Genomic DNA, 8,965 nt, shown 5'->3' on the forward strand with positions numbered 1-8,965 from the left:
ATAATTAAAAATCATAAAAAATTACGAAAATATCAATTATACTAAGTAAACCCATAATTAAAGAATTTTGTTACTTCAGGTACAATAATACATAAATTGTAACTTTTTAAAAAAGTTAAGAATATATTGCAACAATTGAAAAAATAGATATTAATTAAATAATTAGCAGGGAATAATTGAAGGATTAAAAAACACATCTTCCCAATAAAGAATTAAATGAAATATGGTGTTATGAATTAAGAATAATGAAGACTGTGAATTAATTAATTGACTTCTTAAATTATTATCTTACTTTTTTTTTCCTTAAAAAGGGTGAGATAGATTCATGTGAGATATGTCGGATCAAGATAGAAATGTAATATTTATCTGAAAAATATACTATTAATTAGAAATAAATAGTTTGTTACTTAAAGGTAAAGTTTAATATTTTTAAATCAAAATATAATATTTAAGGGTTGAACAATTTCTTAAGAGAAAGTGTAATACTAATTAGGGATAAAATGATTGATTGTTACTCATGAAATTAAATCTAATATTTATAAGAAAAAATGTAGTATTTTGATGAAAAATGTAAATTAGTAATGAAGTGAGTCACTCAACTTAAATTGGGGTTAAAGAGTAATTGGAACGGATTGGATTGAAAAAATTTGGAGGCAGCAAGCTAAGCTAAGCACGATGATGGATTGTGGGCGGAATGGACATGCGTTGACCGCTCTAGTGGACGGAAACAAAAAAGTATACAGTAATTTTGTGTGATGTCGTTCTCAATTCTCATTCACGGTAGGTTTACAACACATGCATATATACAACATACATTTTTATTGATATACTAGTATTTCTTATGCGCGATGCACAAAAAATAGATGTACAATATTAATATTTTATATTAAAATTTTAAATTTATTTAGACTTTAAATATTTAAATTATTATAAATAATAATAATAATAATAATAATAATAATGTAAAACATTTCTATAAATTTAATATTTATATTTTACTAACATATAACTCCAATATATAATGTGTATATTATTATTATTATTATTATTATTATTATTATTATTGAAAATAAGAAAATATATGGTGGATGCATGCGCATGGTAGTAATAGTGGAAAATATAACGGAAGTTATAACGGTAAGGATATGTTTGTCCAAGAACATTTATAGCATAATGTATCATAAAAACTTAACGGAAAAAACGGATATAAATGAATGGTATAACCTTCATCCACACTTATTATGTTTTTATTTAGATTAGATTAGATATAATTTGATAACATACATACAACCACAACGTAACTGTGGATTCTGGTGCATATATATGTGTCTTATGTTGTGAGTTTTTGTATCTTGTGTTATGAAATCTCGTATCTTAAGAGTATGAATTATGTAACTGAAACAAATCAATAATTGTATCTTATGTAATAAGTTTGTGTCTTGTTGTGAAATTTTGTACCTATGATTCTATGAACACAAATTATATATAAAAAATAAATAAATCAACCACTACTGAACCAGGACTATGTGGTCTAATGGTATCCGGGTTGGACTTCCATTTGGAAGGTTGTGAGTTCGAGCCTCAGTGGAGGTGTTATTGGCTCTTTGTGTTTCAGTAGGTTGAGAAAGTATATGAACAGATACTACAATGTAATAGAGCTAGTAACATTCAAAAAAAAAAAAAAAAAACCACTACTGAAAATTATAGAATTTCCGACCACCTGAAAGTGATCTTAATCAAGTCGAAAGCCTTTTCCGACCACTTTTGGTATCCGGAAAAATCTGTGTTGCTATTTCCGACCACTTTTTGCTTTCAACTTGATTTAAGATTATTTTCAGGTGGTCGGAAATTCTATAATTTCTAGTAGTGAACTTTGTATTAAGGATTTTGGTTTTTTTTTTTTTTTTTCTTATACAAACCTGTTAAAATTAAGTTCTCTAATATGCTTAGACTCGACAATTTGTGTAAACAAGTTCGATAATATATTGATTTAACTATGGCATGAAGATGATAAAGTCTATAAACACGAACTGACCCATTAAGGTTAACGGACTAAAGTTCTAAACACAAATATAATTTTTAAATGTGTTAAATGGATAATGGATTGATATACACATTTAGTTGATAGGTGACATGACACAATAGAACACAATAAATGACAAAATCTATGAAATTTTCTGTCTTAGGAATGAGGATTTATGAGACTGTTTTATAGGAGATTCTGTCTAATTAATTAGCATATTTAGCATATGCTTAATATAGAAAAGATTGGTTTCACCAAAAAAAAATATATATATATAGAAAAGATTATTGAACAAATTTAAGGACTATTTTGCATTGCCACATACTATTTAATTAATTATTATGCTCTTTTAATTTTAGTACATTATATTTTCTTACTTTCATTTGCTTGTCACAATTAATTCTTCGACCTTTTAAAATTGTGGTGTCTATCCACTATTTAATAAATATGGCTAAACATAAAATTTTTTCATCATTCAATTAAAAGAATTTACGAGGAAAATAAATTACATATTAGATAAGAACAAGATAATTGAATAATAAAATTACATGTTAGTCATCTTTAATAAATGGTGAAATGAAAAATCAATGATGTAATGAGATAAAATTAAAAAAATATGATCAAATGTGACAATGTCACAATAGTCAATGATGATTAAAAGTAAAATTTGCTCTAAAATATTTCAAGATCAACTTCTTATAACAAATGAAATTTATTTTATAACTATTGTATTACATGCAAGAACAGGTCACCATGTCCCCTTTATATAAAATTAATTAGGTTAAAAAGTTAAATTAATTTAGAAAATTTTAAAAGTAAGACAAAATGATGATTCTTGAATATCAATGGTTTGAATTTGTCAACGAGTTCTCAGCGGGAGAATGGTTCTCATATGATTAGGAATATATATATATATATATATATATATATATATATATATATATATATATTGAAGAAGCTTTTGATTTCTTTTTTATTCAATCTAGCTCTTTGCAGCAAAGATTGTCAATCCTGTTCCAATATATAGAGGTTGTATTAAATATCAGGGGGTCGCGTGGCCTAATGGATAAGGCGCTCGCCTCCGGAGCGGGAGATTGTGGGTTCGAGTCCCACTGTGATTGAAACTTTGCCTCACCAAAAAAAAATAGAGGTTGTATTAAATGAGTTGGAGACGAGGAAGTACAAAGCCCTATAAATTTAGGGTTATTTAATTTGTTGGATTAAAGCTAAGGTTGAATATAGTGTAGGTGTTGTATTAAATAATGTACCCAAAAAAAGTTAAAGGAAATTGCATTATATTTGAAAGATCGAGTTCTATTACATTGGCTTTCAATCTTTACTCATTCACTCTTATTTCTGACAAGAAATGATAATAAGTTATCTTTATGTGAGTCCCAAAAAATATGCCAACATTAAAATTTTGTGTGAGAGAGTATATATAAGTAAAAAGTAAAACTTGAGAGTCAAAATACGAAATTAAATGAGGCTAAAATTTCAACTGCCCAATGTTTTTTTTTTTTAGAAGAACAAATATTTTTAAAAATTTCAATTTGAAGAATTTTTTTTTTTTTGATAACTCAAATTTTCTAACTTTATCATAATATATATATCATCCTTTCAAAAAAAAAAAAAACTATATATATCATAGATTCATTCACGCCCATCAGAAAGTAAATGAAGAGTTTTTCATACTAAATAGTACCCCGTAATAAATAGATCCTTAATTTGTACATTCTATATTATTTTAAAACTTCATTAAAAAAGTTTACGTACTTGTGATGTTTTTAAAAAGAAAAATATTTTGTAACCGTACAATTATTACACCCATATTAAAAAAATAAATTTATTTCATAAATTACTAGTGAATTATTGGCTGGCTTATCCTAAGTTAATAAGGAGTTGACTACTTTTCTTTGCGTTGTAAAAAAAAAAAAAAAAAAAACCGCACTTTTTATGTTATATATAAAACAAAACAAAACAAAACAAAACAAAAAAAAACAAAACAAAACAAAAAAACAAAACAAAACAAAATTCAAGAAGTAACGTGAACAAAAAATGTTGGAGGTTAAACTGATTCATAAATCGTTATACCATGTATCAGAATTCACCATACATTATGAACTTCAGTTTTAAAAAAATTATATATTTATAATAAACATATTATGTACAGATGTGCCCGTAATTATGTAAATAAATTGAAAGACGACACATAATATCAATATGTTAACTATATGCACATACAATGTAGTTAATTTATTAGTGCTTTCAATTTATTTACGAGCACATGATTATTTAACTAAAGTCACATAATGTTAGGCAGATGCCGGTAAAAGGCCAAGTCCATCAATTGGTGACTAGGGGAATTGTCGGGTAGAAACCGCCAAGAGCCAAGTCCAACACCCTGCCACCCTGCATCTCAAAAATGTGGTATATAAGGATATAAAATTGTGTCTTTGTTATGAACTATAGCTTTTGGCGTAGTGATAAGCGCTTAGTCCTAACAAGTGGTATCGGAGATTGTTGGCAAAGTTGCGCCTTTACTGGTAGCGCACTATAACTTTTGGCCTAGTGATAAGCGTTTAATCCTAATAAGTGGTATGATATCAAAGATTGTTGGCAAAGGTGTGCCTTCACTGTGAACTATAGCTTTTGGCGTTTAGTAATATGTTAACTGCATATACACCATTTAAATGTTATTTTTTTATCTGAATGCAAGATGAACTATAGCTAATAATAGTATAATTTGCCCTGGTTGATAGGTTAGGCCAATGACAGATTGACAGCATACTCTACGTACGATGTTTATAACTTGGTGTTCGTTTTGTACGAGAAATGCGTTCGTCGCTGTGTACTTTTCAGTTTTCAACCTAACTAGTTGGCAAAGTGGGAAGCATTGTGTATTGCATGTGCATTATATTGTGCTGGATGGGTATATATTTACGTTATTAATGTCATTAATTAAGCTAGCTCATCAATCTGACTAATGGGAAATTTTCTATATTTCGCCTAATGTATCTCAAAAATTCAAAATTGTGATTTGTGAAATATTTAATTTTAAGATCACACCAACTATTCACACAGACTAACATACATCAATCAATCATGTTGCTCAATTTATCATGACTCATGAATATGGCTATATATATACTCGCACTTAGATAGGTTGGAGGGCCTTTCATTAATTGGCTCTTACTACTCGATACTAGTAAAAGACTTACATATATCGTCCCAATTCTTAAGGATATTTGATTCACAAAATGCTAGATTACCTTAGTGAATGTTAGATTGTTGAGAATTTTAAATTATGAGAACGTTATATTTATGTGTTTGATTAAAACTGACGTATGTAACATAAACATGTTTTGTATAGGGTTTATCTTTATGTTTCATAACAATTAGAATTAAAATAACAAAAGTAGTAAATTTACTCAAGAGTTGTGAGGAGATTACATTCTCTTCAAAATCCTAGCTATGTGAAGGGTATGTTACATTCTGTAAGAAAAGTTGTATTCCGAAGAATGTAAAATAACTTGAATCAAATATGTGAATATGACATTTCAAAGCTCACATTCCCTTGGTTATGTTGTATATAGCTTGGGCCAAACACCCCTTTAATGATATACTTAATTGTAATTCAATTGGGATAATGCCCGCGTTGAAAAGTTCCTCAAAGAGAGCTATAATGTATTCTTATTAAGACCATAAAGTCAAATGTTGAAGTTGTGGATATCAAACTGATCTTATAATTAAGTCAAAGTTGCGCTATAAAGTTGTTGATTTGCATTCGGACTCCTTTTGACATGTCAAATGTCGAATTTAATTTATAGACTGTGTAGCGCCAGAAAATGTTTCTTTTGTCTCATTCTAATGCAAGTTTCATACTTCAAACATAGGATAAAGGGAAAGCAATGGACATTTCTTTTCATTCTTTCTTTATATTTATTTTGATTTAATCTTGTATATATTTTGTGTATTGAAGATGCTTGTGCTTAATATAGTTATATTTGGATTTTGGATATATTGTGCTTATTTGCATTTTTCGTTATTTGTTCTTTAATATATTATGATTATGATTTGTTAGTTTAGTTTTTGCATGTCGTGTGCAATATATATTGTTGATGTGTGTGATTTTTGGCGAAATTATATGCACATTTTTTATGTTGTGTTTTTATAGAAATGGGATGTATCTAGAATCAGGGATGGAGCCAGAAATTCGATTGAGGGGGGGCGAAGAAGTAGTACGGATTCAGAAATTTTTTCCAGTAAAAGCGAAACATTAAAACAAAAGATATAATTTAAAAAAAAATAAATAAATTACCTAAGATTTTTTTTATATAATCATTACTTAAAAAATATAGTTGTAAATATTGTTGGATATGTGCGAAAAATAAAACACATCAAAACTTTATAAAAATATTAATAACAAAATATGAAACATAATTAATTTGATAAAATAATTTGAATAGAAAACACATTATAAATTACGCATATTAAATATTAAAAAAGTGGCCATAGGGGAAGGACTCAAAAATATGTTAATGTAAAGATTTGAACCCAAGACCTTTTTCCATTAACAAACACATGTTTTAATAATTACTCTAACTCCTTACATGTTAACATTTACTAATTTTTTTATACTAATACTAACACCTATACTATATATACATATATACATACAAATATTATATATGGAGTAGGGGTGGGATGAGGGGGCAGCTGCCCCCTCTCTGCCTCTGTCCCTGGCTAGAATACTCTTGTCATACACCTATAAATTTTTGCACTATGAGAGTATGTAAAAATCGTATTGGCACTTATTGACTAGCCTTAGGCTTCTATACAGTGGATAGGGATGGCAATATGCCCCGTCCCGTCGGGGATCCCCGGCCGCGTAGGGAACGGGGACGGGGATGGGAAAAAATTTTGGGGATCGGGGACGGGGATACGCCTCCCCGCCCCGCTCCGTCCCGTCCCCGAATAATTATTATATATATATATAATTTATTTTTTTTATTTATTTTAGTTGTAATATATATATATATATATATATATATATATATATATATATATATATATATATATATATATATATATATATATATATATATATATATATTACTTAACCTATTGTGTACAGTAGAATGCTACTGTGTACAGTAGAGTTATAAAAATATATATATATATATTACTTAACCTACTGTGTACAATAGAATTGCTACTGTGTCATTATGATATATATATATATATATATATATATATATATATATATATATATATATATATATATATTAAATTAATACTTAAAATTTTTATTTTTTAAAATTAAAAGTTACACTAATTTTAGATTTTGACTAAAAGTTGATCGGGGACGGGGAATCCCCGTCCCCGCCAAATTCTCCGCGGGGACGGGGATGGGGATTATTTATAATTTCCCGTCGGGGATGGGGACGGGGACGGGGATGGGGATTATTTATAATTTCCCGTCGGGGATGGGGACGGGGACGGGGTCGGGGTTTCGAGGACGGGGACGGGGAGTATACTCCCCGCCCCCGCCCCGCCCCGTTGCCATCCCTAACAGTGAAAGTAGCGAGTAGGAATTTAGGGATTAGTCTTTGGATTGCCTTAGTAATCTTACACAGCTTGTATGATTAACTTGTGTATAGGTAATTAGATGAATTGTTTGGGTTCTTCATGTGCTAGCTTTAATTTGCGCTTGTAAATTATGGGAGTAGCAAATCTTGTAGGTCAGTATACTTGGGTAGATCACGGAAGTGACATCAAGGACTTTATCACAATTCATCCATTTGCAAAGGATAAAATTAGATTTCTACATTTATTTAATTTGAATAGGAATTAGATTGATCTATGTCTTTTACCGTCATCGCATCTTTAATACCTCTCTTCATTAGTTGAATTTAGTTTGTTTGTTTTTTTTTCTTGTTTCCATTATGTTACAATCGAATTAGCTTCACAATTTTAATTTGAGTTGGTGCTTATTAGCATCTAATTCCTTATGGATCAATAACCCAAAATACTCATGGATTTATAAATTTAGTTGACCTCTAACACTACAATCAATCATGGATTCATGTTCAGTTGAGTCACCATGATTTACATCTTCCCAAAATGCTCTGTCGGGCCGGGGTGTGAGGGGCCCTTAAGGTTGGGGTTCAGCCTTTTGGAATAATTATTTAAGAAAAAAAAAAAACTTAATTTGGAAAAAGATAACAACATTCTTAAAGTATAAACAATGAAATTTAGGCTCAGTTTTTGAAATACACATTAGAACATTAACAATATTCACTATATATTATATAATTTATTACTTATAACCAGGCACAATGTATGATTAAAAAATGTCCAATAAATAAATTTAAAAAAAAAAAGATAGTAAAATTATATAACTAGAGTAAATGATATATATATATATATATATATATATATATATATATATATATATATATATATATATATATATATATATATTGCCTAAGTTAAGATCAGAGAAGGTCTATGCTAAACTTAATTAGTGAAATAATAAGAAAAAGAAACATATTAAATTTTGCATTGTGAAAAATAATAGAGCAAGATATTAAGTGGAATGAAATACATATAATACAACACTTAAAATCACGCATTTGTCTTTCATGGACCAAACTCGTTTGAATTATATATATATATATATATATATATATATATATATATATATATATATATATATATTAAATTTGAAGTAACATGCATGATATATATAAATACACATAAATTCTAATCGCAAGCAGCAGAATTCAGACGCAATGAAACTCCCATCTCATTTCACTTTTACTTTTAGATTGATACAACATAAACCTGGAAGAAGAAAAAGAAAGATGTTACTCTTCTAAGAAGACTTGTCCTTGTTGTTTGAATCGTATGACAGAAAACGAAATTGGAACGTCAGTTTTT

General features: G+C 28.5%; 1 non-coding gene across 1 annotated transcript; it reads left to right on the plus strand.

Moving 5' to 3' along the window:
• The first annotated feature begins 3,071 nt into the window (after window positions 1–3,071).
• On the plus strand, window positions 3,072–3,144 carry TRNAR-CCG. Its single transcript has one exon. It is a non-coding gene; the product is annotated as a tRNA-Arg (tRNA).
• Window positions 3,145–8,965: the final 5,821 nt, after the last annotated feature.

This window comes from Ipomoea nil, unplaced genomic scaffold (assembly GCF_001879475.1).
Source record: "Ipomoea nil cultivar Tokyo-kokei standard unplaced genomic scaffold, Asagao_1.1 scaffold1043, whole genome shotgun sequence".
In the NCBI taxonomy this organism is placed as follows: domain Eukaryota; kingdom Viridiplantae; phylum Streptophyta; class Magnoliopsida; order Solanales; family Convolvulaceae; genus Ipomoea; species Ipomoea nil.